This window comes from Equus caballus, chromosome 20, assembly GCF_041296265.1.
Source record: "Equus caballus isolate H_3958 breed thoroughbred chromosome 20, TB-T2T, whole genome shotgun sequence".
NCBI classification, from domain to species: Eukaryota; Metazoa; Chordata; class Mammalia; order Perissodactyla; family Equidae; genus Equus; species Equus caballus.
In genome coordinates, this window is record NC_091703.1 from 29,999,720 (window position 1) to 30,012,712 (window position 12,993).

Below are 12,993 nucleotides of genomic sequence, written 5' to 3' on the forward strand. Positions count from 1 at the left end.
GTCAGGATGGCCGAGTGGTCTAAGGCGCCAGACTCAAGCTCTGCTTCCTCGGATAGAGGGTTCTGGTCTCCGAATGGAGGCGTGGGTTCGAATCCCACTTCTGACACGACGTTTTCCTTCCATTTATTCTCAACCACTTTCTCCTTCCACTTAATCTTAACCACTTTCTCAGCCATTTTTTCTTTTCATACTTCTCTCTACGTTTTCCTTTTCAGTCTTAACTATGGGTTCTCAATGAGGTCTGTCCACTTCCTTTCCCGTTTTGGTTGCTTCTTAACACAGATCACCTTTTGCTCTGCACTCTGGTTTGTTCATTAAAGGCGCATTTACTGAACGCTGATCAGCTCTGGGACGTCCTGGGAAAAAAATTAGTCTTGTGGGAACAGAAAGACATGTATGGACACAGATTTGGTGATTTCAGGCTGGTCCTGGGATTACGGGCTATGGGGACAGTAGTCTCTTGTCCTTCCTCACTGCCCAAGCCCACCAAAAATAGAAGTGCTGGAATTGAAAGCAGCATGGTTCACTCTGCCGCGTGATAGGAAGTAAAGTTAAAAGAAAGAGAATAGGAAAGGTTCCACCGAGATTTGAACTCGGATCGCTGGATTCAGAGTCCAGAGTGCTAACCATTACACCATGGAACCCCTCTTGGTGGTGCTTGGACACACTGTCCATCTGATATCTCTTTCCTTGTGTGTGTGTGTTTTTAATGAGGGAGATGTATAGAATACAATTGAAAATGAAACGCCAATTTAAGCGACAACTCTTTTCAGCTACTTTTTAAAAAATTTACGGGGACAATTTTTTTGGATGGAAAATCTGCACTTTTCAGCCGCAGGGCGATGAAAAAGTCAAACTCAAGGGTGGGAGGGGCTTTCACTGATTGTTTCCACAGTGGCATCTTCTCAAGTTTCTTTCCTTCGATGTCAGAGGCAGGGTAGGGTCCTGATCCAAGAATATTATTACCTCTGGCGGTTTTGATTTTGCTTTCGTTTCCGACCCAAGCAAAATGCAAATTCGATTTTAATCTCACTGTTCAAAAGGGAGAAAAGAAAAATATAGCATCTCCTTTCTACAGTTTTACTTAGTCATTCCAGATTACCTGCAGACACCTCTAGAGCAATCTTGGAATTTCCTGGTGCCTCCTGCTCAGCTGTAACCATGGGCTTGAAATGTTAAAATCTGGCTTCCCACTCCAAAATGCCTTAAGTGCAGGACCAGGTGTCATTTCTCTTTGACACCCCAAGGTCTGGTCCACAGTAGAAGCTTAATTAATGCTTGTTGTATGGACGCATAGATGAAAGTAAGAGCGAATGAATGAATGAGCTAACGAGTGAACGAATAGCCAGTGGGAGAGTTCAGCCTGAGACTTTTCTGAGCATTTCTTTTTCCTCCTATCCATAGGCTAAATCTGACAAGTCTAAAGGGGATGACTGTTGCATCTTTTGTTTTGTTTTCTTTTGTTTTTTTGGCCTTTCCAGGTCCCAGTTCCCAGGTGGACATTCCAGTGTTCATATGGCTCCACAAATAGGTGTCCTTGGGTGTGGACGACCAAGAGAGGATGTCATAGTGCTGAGCATAGTCATTTATTTTTCTAAATCTTAACTTTATTAAGATAACATGAGTATTTACCTAGTAACTTTAAGAACAACATATAACAAAGAGATCATATACGTAGCATGACTGGAAGAAATACTCAGATATAAATTTCTACTTTAGCTGATCTAAATATGAATTATTGGCCATTTATTCTTAATGTGCCTCCGGAAGTCTCCCAAGGCTGAATTGCTAAGGAATCCCTGAGTGATTTTTTGGCATTCATTCTTTTGTTGTATCTTCAACCAAGAAGGTACCTGTCACAAAATAGCTGCTCAGTAGTTGAAGTAAATATATCATTTGGGAGGCGGAGAGGGAAGCTGTGAAATTCAAAGACTTTTGGCCCCGTGACTATAAAGAACTCCTAAGTGTCTACCCACTCCCTCCACAAGCATAAACTCTCCATTCTATCTTTATGAGTCTCCTGGCCTTAAAAGATGGTCTAAGCTATCTCAGATCGGGGTGTATAATGGAGCAAGTCTTTCTTCCCCAGCAGACGTGGCATGCTTTTTATTCCATGAGCCACAAACCTATTTCTTAAAGAAAAAGAAAAATATCCATTGGTTTTAAAATGCTACCAGAACCTCAAAAGCCCACTATTCATCTATAGGCTTTAAACTGTTCTCTGAGGATAGGCAAGGGAGAAGGAGCACAGATGACTGTTTTTTCAACCTCAGAACATTTATCTCCCAGGACTGGATAGTGGGTAAAGACCTGGAAAATAGTCCAGATGGCCATGGGTTGGTGTATTTATTCTTGAGTCTCGAGTTCAGAAGGCTGCACTATTTCCTTGGAATCGCCCATGGTTGGTTCACGCATACTGCAAGGTGAATGCAAACAAATGAAGACTGCTGAGGGGAATGACTAGGGGGAGAAATGTCTGGGCCCCACGATCCAGAAGCAATCAGTCCCCTGGGAATCTAAGCAAGGATGGTTTGCAGTCACCTGGTATCAGACCTAAACCCAGAAAAAGCAAGTCAATGTGGCCTAATCAGCAGTCCAGAACCAAGTTCAGCTGGAGTGTCCTGTAGAAATGGGGCTTCAGAAAGTGACCCTATCTAAAACTGAAGCTCTCAGTTAGAGTCTTCCTGGCTTATCAGCTCTGTATACCATGCTCACTTCACAAATTAGAAAGATATTCTTTCACATATTTATTTATTCATTGAAACTTATGACAAATATTGATTTAGTTTTTGTGACGTGGGGAAGCAAGAGAAATATGGTTCTGCATCTCACAAAGCTTATGATGCATGGGGAAAAGCAGACAATTACACAGAAATTTCCAAAAGTTATGGTAAATGCTAAAATAAGTCATGGATTGAATGATAACAGACCATACCCAATGCTAACCAGCAGGAATACTCAATTAAGGACAGCTAGCAATGAGGACAGCCTGCCAGGGGAAGGGATGGCTGAGCTGAGGCCTGCTGCATACTCCCTAGCACACTGCATTTCTCCTCTGCTGTATTTATCAGATTGGGATTTTTAAAAATTCATTTATGAATTTGTGAATTCATTCATTCAACTTATGAAGTAAATATCCACTCATTGTAACAACTCAAACAGAAGTGTCTAAAGTAAAATTTATAATCTTCCCCCTTTCCTATCCTCTGACACTGTCGTCACTGGGAACGATTTGAAGTGTGTCCTTCTATACGTTGTACTATTGGGTAACATTCTTTATTTTCGTAACAATATATCTAAGATGTCATTCATACTTCAATCTCATTCTCTACAGTGGAAATAATGTCATCTTGGGGCCATTATGCTCTAATGCTTATCTTTCCTACTAGGCACTAGCGCAGAAACCCTCTGCCTTGTTCCCCTCCATATCCTAGTGTCTAATTGTAATTCTGGAGGGAGAGATCAAGAGAGGCTTCCAGGAGAAAGCAACTTAGAAACTGAGGCCTGGAGGATAAGAAGACTTGACGGCAGAGCTAACTGCTTGGAGCAGAGACAGAGGGTGCCCAGGGGAAGACAGAGACGTGCCCAGAGGTGCGAGAGCACCTCTAGTTGACGCGAGTTGAGGGACAGTTGAGTGGCAAGGTGAGGAGCCTTGAGAGGAGTTGCCACAGCTCAGATCAGCATAATGAGGGTCCAAGATGTGAAATGAGAAGGCTGCGGGGATGCCGAGAAAAAAACCAGCCTGGCGGGACCTGTCTCCAGTTGCAAGCAGATTCAGGAAGACTCATAGCCATTCATTCGTCCATCATTTATTGAATAACGTAATAAGTTAAGTATTGCTGTATCTACGGGGTCTAAGTAAGTACCCTGGCACATAGTAGGTGCAGAATAATTTTTTAAAATAAACGAATGAATTAAATAAAGGTCTGTTATATGTTGGATACTTCTGGATGGTGAAAATACAAGAAGGGAGTAAATATCACACACACAGTAGATGCTCAACTTTTTGTTAATTGAAGGCCTATCATGTGGTGGACACTTTTGTGGACAGTACATATGGGTGTTATCTCTGGCCTCTGGGAAAACAGAAGTGGTAGGAGGAGAGGAGCCTGCCTCAACTTGAAGTTTGTGAGAAGTATCTACACTGGGCATGAAAAAGGTCGACTTGACTAAGCAGGCAAGTTTAAAAAAAGAAAAATAGAAAAAAAATTCACCCTGGCAGCGGTGGGATTCGAACCCACGCCCCCGAAGAGACTGGAGCCTTAATCCAGCGCCTTAGACCGCTCGGCCACGCTACCGTCTGCGATGTATTCTTTCTCATGTACTTCCCTCCGCTGAACATCGCCAGTTTCTAGTCCTTTCTTCCCGTTTCCCACTGCTCCACGCCCTCCCCCTAGCGTTCCCCTCCCCACTCCCAGCACAGCCCCAGAACCCCGTGACCCGCCTGACCTCCGACACCGCTTTCTCACGGCTTCCAGGTTGACCCTGAACAGGGACGCCGCAGGTGGCGCGGAAGGAGGCTCCTGTCCCGTTTGTCACCAACACAGGACGCTGTGGGCTCCACATTCTCCTGGACTCCAGAGAGTAAGCCCCTGGACCTCAGGTGTGAGAAAGTCCCCGCGTTGGGTTTGAGCCCGGGAGCTGCTAAGGAGAAACAAGGAAAGAATCTTGAGGGCCCCTCCCCCACCCTCCTTCATCCATCTAAGGGGACCGAGCTCCTCGACGGGACCTCATGGGGGAGGCCGTCCTTGTTACTTAAGTCTTGTTTGCCTTTCAGAAGGAGGCACGTCTCCGCGGGCCTCGGTTGTGTCGGAGCAAAACTTCCGCAAGTCCCGACTCACTTGCCCTCACAGCCCCTAAAGTCTTCGCAGAAAAGTCCGCAGGGGACACGGGGATGGGCTGGTCGTGGGCACTTAGCTCGTTCTGCGTGGCTTTGTTATCCGAACCTCGCATGCTTTAGACACGAATGAAATCACAGTTTCGCCTTGTTTTGAAACACTGTAATTCAGACAATTTAAAAATGATTCTTTCTTACAGTGAAGTTGCTACATATTTTATGGAGGTGGGAGGGACAGTTGCCTCCTTAGCGCAGTAGGCAGCGCGTCAGTCTCATAATCTGAAGGTCCTGAGTTCGAACCTCAGAGGGGGCAGCAGATCTTTTCTTTTTCCCTCCCATAATAACAAAAAGAGGCAAGACAGTGACGTGCTGCAAGTTCACAAATCTTTGTTCTTCATCTACTTTTTTTTCCGTCGAAAGGGTACACTATGTCTTTTAAAAAAATCTGAGGAAATTGCTTGGATGAAACTGAACGGCTAATTTGCTGTTTAACGGAACCATGTAATATTAGTTCAGACACAAAATAGTGATTTTCTCTAAGAATTAAATACTCCAAAATTCTTCGTGTTTTTTGTACCAATTGTAGTAGATGGAGCTAAGAGATTTTTCAAATGCCTTTCAGATATGCATGGCAATTGTCTTTGTTACAAAAACATCAGGGTCAAGAAACTTTCTGACTGAGAGGGAGCAGGGGATGGAAGGTTGTACCAGGGATGTGGAAGGTGTAGGATGGTGTGCAATACATTTTTAAATTAATTATTGATTGGTTATCTTTTGTCATTCTTCTGGAACTGCTTACCACCAGATCAACAATGACATTCTACATGAAAAAGAAAAAAAATTTTCCCCCCTCAGTCTCATTGCATTTCCTGCTTCCAGGGCTCTTGACTGGATCTCTAGGTCATCCAAATTACAAGATACAGGACGGAGTACAAAGAGAAACAGGAAGAAGTGATATTTAGAGAGTCAAGATAAGCACCTATCCAATAAAAATGAACAAGATTGATATTTGATACCCTGCTCTTAACATCTCAGCTTGTTGAGTGGGAAGTAGGCAACAGATATTTACTGAGCACCTACTATGTGCTGAGCACCGTTCAAAGCTGTATCCCTCCCTGTTAACCCTTTCTCTCTCAGCCTCATGTCCACCCTTGAATGCTCTTGTGTGATGTTGGAGCTGGGCATCTGTGCATTACATTTCCTAAACCTTTGCTTTCTCTTAGGTTCTGTCAATAAGAGGAACCATAGGGAGCTAGAAGGCAGAAGGCGAGGAACTGGTTTTCTGATTTTTGCCATTCAAGTCAGGATTGCTTCAACGACGGCTGTTGATTCCTTTATTCTCTTTATGCCCTTCCTCAGAGGTCACAACCTCTTCCCTTTTGTTGCCCCAGCCCTAGAAGATGGTAGCTATTTTCCATAGTTATTATCTCTGGGTTACCACAGTGTTTCCAGTTGAAATACCTAGTGTTATTTCTTAACTAGACTTTGACTGATACATAGGGGCTAGAGGTACAGCACTATGCACAACAGAAAATGCTCCTGCTCTCATGGAGTTTACTATATTTTAGTGGGAAATGACAGACAATGAACTCTTAACCAAATATAGAAGATAGCTCTCAATATCATTTGACATTATTGGCCGCACCCTTCCTGAATCACTCTCTTCCCGAACTGCTGAGGCATTACTCTCTCCACACTGTCCTCCTACCCCTCTGACTGGGTCATCTCCATCTCCTCAGAGAATGCCTCTTCCTCTCTCTGTTTACCTATCAGGATTTCTCAGGGCTCCCTCCTCCATCCTCTGTTTTCTTCCCTGAAAGATTTTTGAGTGACCTCATTAAAATCAATGGCTTTGTCTATTCCGATTTACCCCTTTAGTCCAGAAGGTTCTACTGAGCTCCACTCTCTGCTTGGATCTCCCGCACTCCACACAGAAACCCTCACACTGTGCACTGCTTCAACTATTCTTATTCCTAGGGTTACTCTCTCTTGTGCTAGCCATTCTTAAAGTCTGGGGAGAGACTAGAGCATACATTTTGAAGATGAAGGACAAGACTGCCCAAGTAATTATGACTCTAGTTATATGCAAGTTTTAGAATTAATTGTTTAGGTTACATTAGACAAGGATGGGAGTTACTTTTTTTCCATGAGCAGGGGGAAGAAATAGTCATGAGCCGTATTTAAAGGGGCAAGGATAGAAATACGAATGGGGAAAAGGAACACAGACAGAATTAAAAAGGAAAGACATCTGAACTTTGTTCATGTACTTATCTTAATGCTAGACCATACAAGGAAATAGCCCCCTTCAGAGGGCCCGGATAGCTCAGTCGGTAGAGCATCAGACTTTTAATCTGAGGGTCCAGGGTTCAAGTCCCTGTTCGGGCGACAATTCCAGTTTTTAGAATCTTACTCTGAAGTCCACATTTGCAAAACACAGCTCACTTTATACAGAACAGGGACAGATTACATAGGTTGTATAAAGGACTGAAAAACCTTTAGGGTCAAGTATTTCAGCCCACAAATGGGTAAATGACTCATGCAAACTACAGAAAGATAGGTGAATGCAGAGGACCTCTACATTAAGATGGCCCCAAGTTTTGTGAAAATAACTAACATTTCAGGGGTACCTTAGAGTACATGGTTTTGTGCCCGAACCATATTCTTTGCCTGTTAATCCCATTTAACTGAAAAAACAAAGTCAGATTGAAGCTACTACCTTCCTTTGTAAAGGATGTGGTTGGCCATTTGTAGAATTCCCTGAGTGAAATAGAAGTGACCTACTCAGGAGCTGATTTGTAAATGAGTGCCGAGGAGGCTTTTCTGGACATCCAAGTTCAATAACGGTAACAAAGATAACAAATAGAACTAAGAACTCTGATCTAACCAATGGTCTTGTAATCTTGCTTAGGAAAATAGCATGCTATGATCAGAAATCCATGTTTCCACCTCTGCCCTGAGGCAACCACATAAGCCAACACAAGTTTAAGTCAGCTTTGCTTGGCTTAGCTTAGCACAGCTTTTTGATGGTGAATGTACCACACCATCATTGCTTGATATCATATAGACATTAATACTTTATTACTTCCATTAGTCCAATTACAGGTGCACAGAGGAAACTTCTAATGTTATTTGCTTTCCACTATAGAGTTTATTTTACAAAGGAGAGAATATGTTGATCAACCACCAATATGGCTACAATATGTTCAGACTCTGGCTTGAAATGTCTCTGACATTTGGTTATTGTGAGTCAGTCCTGCAAGCATGAAAAACTCTGGGTGAATTTAAAAATAGTTTCTGATTCTACAAAGGAGAGAATAGATTCTGAATAGTGATGGCTCCAACGACGATCAAGTATTTTCTAAGGAATTGGCTGAAAAGCCAGGCAATCCAGCTCTTTGGTCTCTCCCAAATCCTTAACCACATCTCTTGAACTGTGGCAGATGCAGGCTCCTGGGATCAGAGGCTGATGATCCGGAAGAAACTGTTAAGATGTTTTCTATTATATGCCTTCTTAAGTCTGAACTAGAATGAACAGTAGGGAGGGCTGTCCTGAAATACAGACTCTCTGTGGTCCAGACATTTTGCAGGAGCACCCCAAGTATTGCCCTCTCTTTTGCCAGCACAAACTGTGTCAGAGAGGTATGGTCTGCAGGATGAATTTCAGTAGTTGTGTTTCCTGAGAGGATTATTGCAAAAATCCAAATTTGAGATGTCTATTGCCCAGAGTAAGATAGTGATTGGAAATATGGAAGGAAAAGAATAACATTTAACATGCTAATTAATTAATTGATTGATTCGACAAGTGTTTGTTGTTTGTCAGAGACTGTTCTAGGTGCTGGAAACACAGACCAGTGATGACTCTCATGGAATTTACAATCTAAGGGGTGGGTGGGGATAGGTAATACCGGTGTTAAACAGATAAAAGGGTAAGGCAACTTCATATAGTAATAAGTGCTATGAAGAAAATAAAACCAGTTGAGGCGATGTGATGGGAGGTTGGTGAATGAGAGAGAGAATGGGTGTATTAGTTTCCTGGAGCAGCCATAACAAATTACCACAATCTGGGTGGCTTAAAACAAGAGAAATTAATTTTCTCACAGTTTTGGAGGCCAAAAGTCCAAAACCAAGGTATTTACAGGGCTCTGCTCCCTCTGAAGGCTCTGGGGAAGAGTGCTTCATTGTCTCTGCCCAGCTTCTGGTGGTTGCCAGCAATCTTTGGTATTCCCTGACTTGTGACAGTGTAACTTCAGTCTCTGCCTCCATTTTCACGTGGCCTTCTTTCCTCTGTGTGCTTCTCTATGTCTTCACATGGCCTTCTTAGAAGAACACTAGTCACTGGATTTAGGGTCCACCCTAATCCAGTATGACCCCATCTTAATTTAACTAATTACATCTGCAAATAAGCTCATATTCTGAGGTTCCCAGCAGACATGCGTTTTTTTGTGGAACACTATTCAGTGCAGTACAGACAGAAAAACAATTAGGATCAGATTATACAGGGAGGCCAAGACAAGGAGATTATATATATATACATGAAAAGGGAACAGCAAGACTTACTGGGAAAATTGAATACCACGTTTTCCTCTATCTGTCCATTCATTTTTTTCAATAAATTAAGTTGCACCGGTAGGATACTGTCCCAAGAAGGAACAGAAATCAGAGGAACTTGGAGAAAAGAGTTCATCTATTGGAAAGAGATGAAGAGAACAAGTCAATACGTGTAAAGAAGAACCAAAGAATATCTACATCTATATATCTACCAATCAGGAGGAAGAAAGTGTAGACTTAAATCTTTTGGACAACATGCATCCTGCCCAATGGCCAGGAGGTAGATTAAAGCTGAACAACGGGGTTGAATTTTTGGCGTGGGCAGAAAAACGTGACTGCCCCCTCTGAGGTTCGAACTCAGGACCTTCAGATTATGAGACTGACGCGCTGCCTACTGCGCTAAGGAGGCAGGTGGTGGGGATTTCTCATCACATATTTTTAGCACTGGATTTTACTTTGCTTAAACTTTGTTTACATTCCAGATTAATTTCACTTAAAATTTTGAAAATGAAATGCTCTCCTGCAACGTCTTAAAAATGCAACAGCTTCTAAAGCCAGAATCGGATGAAGAAAGCCGCTGTTGATTCTGCTGTGTTCACTCCCCTCAGTCTGAACTGATGATCCCTATCTCTCACATCGGAAGGAAAAAATTCCTAATGCCCAGAATCGTGCCCACTTACCCGCGCCGTCTTGCATCCGTTTTGTCTCGATGCAAGAAGAAACTGGTCCGCTTCCTCTCTTACTATGCCTCTCTCCTTCCATACTGGATCTTTCTCATCAGTATTTAAACACATTCAAGTGTCTACTATCTTAAACAACAAAAACTTCCCTTGATTCGGCTCCTCGGTCTCCAGCCACCGCTCTGTCTCATTTGCTCCCTCACAGAGAAATTTCTCATAAAACCGTCTCTCTTCGTTTTAAGAAAACACCTGCCCAAGTGCCACTGGTTTTTCAACAGACTGCAATCTTTCCTGACCGCTCCTCCGTCCGGAGGAAGTCCAAAGGGGGTTCTTGGACATAGGGGACCAGATGATTTAAAGAATAAAGTATCCTTGGTGCAAACTCTTGGGAATCTGCTAGTATGTGAGAGCCGTAGTTACAGGAACAGGAAGAGGCGAAAAGCCTGGTTTCCCTACTGTCTCGCTTCGCCCAGGGAATGTCCTGGTTTTAGCCCTGAAAGTCCCACCTCCCGGGAAACCCCTTCCTGGGGTGCAAAAAGTCCCGGTTTTCGGCGAGTAAACGATGGGCGCGGAAGGTTGGGAAAAGTACAAAAAACCATGTGACAGACAGCTTTACCCCTACGTCCCCAGCCCCTGGGGGCCTGAAAGCAATACTGATTTTGTCAAACGGATGCAGCATATATTTTCGACTTCTGTAGTTGCAGTCGCTGTTTTTCCCCTGGCCTCTCATGATGACAACCATGATTTATGTAGAAAAGGATATCGGCTCCCACTAACGGGCCATCCGGTGTTGCATCACACTTGAGTGATGTGTCCTAAACATGCGAAGTGCTTTGTGGTCGTGAGCGTTAACAGTTCGGCTCTGACTGCGGATTAACGATTGTGCTTTGTATCGAAACGGTGCTAGTTTAACTTTTAACATTGTGAATATTATGACCATATTCTCTAAGAGTTTAGACAATGAAAATGAGAACCGTTACTACTGTGTAAACGCCAGCATAACCTAGACATTACTGAAAAAGTTTAAATGACTGTTATTTTAATGACAGGTGGAAGGACACATACTAATGGATTAGGAGGTAAACAACCCAAACAGGGACTACTCCACAATGCTTAGAAAAAGATTTGGAATTGGGCTTGGTGGAAAAGAAGATGTGAAAGTGCATAGGGAGACTGAATCTCTCAAGTCCGGGGTGAGACAGGCAAGAACTTCTTAAGTAAAGGTTGTCGTCTTTCAAAGTGACCCCGACCTTCAGTCGAGAAAGCATTGGGCGTAATACTAGAAAAGAACACGCGTTATTTTTTTGGTTACTCTGTTTCCTGATTCAGAGGTTGCAACCCGAGGGCACGCAAAAGGGGAAATTTCAATACCATGTATTGGCCCCTTGCTGTATGGAGCTTGTTGTCTCAGATAGCCTTGCTCTCTACAATGTATCAAATTCATGTGTCAAATTGTGGCAACAAAAAAATGTTTCCCCTAGCTCTTACGTACTTTAATTTGAAACACAGCTTTGGAAAGTTGTTTTCTTGATTTGTATGAAGATTTAGGAAACCACCAGAAATATCAACCAATTGTTGATATCTTGTTCAAATACAAAGTAAACCTAGCTCACTATCTAGGTATTTGGCAGATAGTGCAAATGTAAATTTTGGCAAATTCCATTTAGCCTACAAACTTCTTACCAAAGAAAATGAAAAGATCTTGTCTGCTAAATGTCCTGCACACCCTATACACAACATTGCTAAAAAAGATTGTGGTTTATGTACTCATGATATTGAAGTTTTCATGGTTTATTGAATTTTATCATCACTTTTTAGTGTCTTCAAAGTGTGCAGAAGCGTTTAGTGAGATTTTTGACTTTACAGAAATGGAAGGAGGTAGCCTCCTCAGGCATGTGGCTACCTACAAGATGGCTGTCATTGTTGCTGGCCATAGAAAACAATGTTAAAATATTGACCTAAGTAAAATTTTATTTTCTTTTCAAAGTGTGGCATAAGAAGAATGTCCTTCTCTAATTTGGAAATACTTTGAGGATAGGAATGGAGAAAAGGACTACAGTAAAACAGAAATTTATATGCTCTTTCTCCAACATTGTCTGATGTTATGTTATGTAGAGTGTGACAAACTTCATACACCAAATAAATGATTCAATTTTTTGAGAAATAAGACTGCTTCAGAATGAATGGCGAAAGAAAAAAAGAAAGGTTACCGGGAAAGGACAGCTAAATAGTCAAATTAAACAAGACTTTCTCAATTTCTTTACTAAAAGCATAACTTATTTGGAATCCAAGTTTTATTTCTCAAGTTCAAATTACTGCTGTGCTTTTCTCAAGATGAGAACTGGAGAAGGAGCAGGTTTAGAGGGTGGGGAGAAAATCAAGAGATCTTGAGCTTGTTAAGTTTGAGACACCTTTTAAACGTTCAGTGGACATGTCGGTCATTGGTTGGATACGCTTAATGCAGAGATTTGCATTAAGTCTGATGGTTTACATTTGGGAATCATCAGGGTATAGATGGTATTTAAAGTCAGGTGATCAGGTGAGCTCATTTAGGGAAGGGGAGTATATAGAGAACATATGAGGACTCAGATTAGGGCCCTAGAACACTCCCAGATTTAGAGATTGGGAAGAGGAGGAAATAAAGAAGAAAACCAAGGGGGTATGGTATTCCAGAAGGCCAGTGAAGAATGAGTTTCCATAAAGAGGGAATATCAACTGGGCCAAATGCTGCTGAGAGGCTGAGCAAATTGTAGACTGAGAAGTGACCATTGGATTTTGCAAGAGGGAGGTTCCTGGGGACTTGACAAGGGAGCTTCAGTGGAGTGGAGGGGATAAAAGTTTTGTTTGGAGTGGGTTAAAGAGAAGAACACAGTTAAGAGTATTCTCTATTCATTTAGTCATTCATGTTCATGTTTGGAGAAAGTGGTG

At 42.4% G+C, this 12,993-nt stretch overlaps 1 long non-coding RNA gene and 6 other non-coding genes across 7 annotated transcripts; 4 read left to right on the forward strand and 3 right to left on the reverse strand.

Annotated features, from left to right (window-relative positions):
• TRNAL-CAA (transfer RNA leucine (anticodon CAA)) lies at positions 1-106 on the forward strand. The gene is made up of 2 exons: positions 1-38; positions 61-106. It is a non-coding gene; the product is annotated as a tRNA-Leu (tRNA).
• A 466-nt stretch (positions 107-572) lies between these two features.
• TRNAQ-CUG (transfer RNA glutamine (anticodon CUG)) lies at positions 573-644 on the reverse strand. The gene has a single exon. It is a non-coding gene; the product is annotated as a tRNA-Gln (tRNA).
• A 3,572-nt stretch (positions 645-4,216) lies between these two features.
• On the reverse strand, positions 4,217-4,298 carry TRNAL-AAG (transfer RNA leucine (anticodon AAG)). The gene has a single exon. It is a non-coding gene; the product is annotated as a tRNA-Leu (tRNA).
• Positions 4,299-4,427: 129 nt separating this feature from the next.
• LOC138919460 (uncharacterized) lies at positions 4,428-10,447 on the forward strand. Its single transcript, XR_011429660.1, has 2 exons — positions 4,428-4,603; positions 9,868-10,447. It is a non-coding gene; the product is annotated as an uncharacterized lncRNA (long non-coding RNA).
• TRNAM-CAU (transfer RNA methionine (anticodon CAU)) lies at positions 5,078-5,150 on the forward strand. The gene has a single exon. It is a non-coding gene; the product is annotated as a tRNA-Met (tRNA).
• Positions 7,150-7,222, forward strand: TRNAK-UUU (transfer RNA lysine (anticodon UUU)). Its single transcript has one exon. It is a non-coding gene; the product is annotated as a tRNA-Lys (tRNA).
• TRNAM-CAU (transfer RNA methionine (anticodon CAU)) lies at positions 9,722-9,794 on the reverse strand. The gene has a single exon. It is a non-coding gene; the product is annotated as a tRNA-Met (tRNA).
• Positions 10,448-12,993: the final 2,546 nt, after the last annotated feature.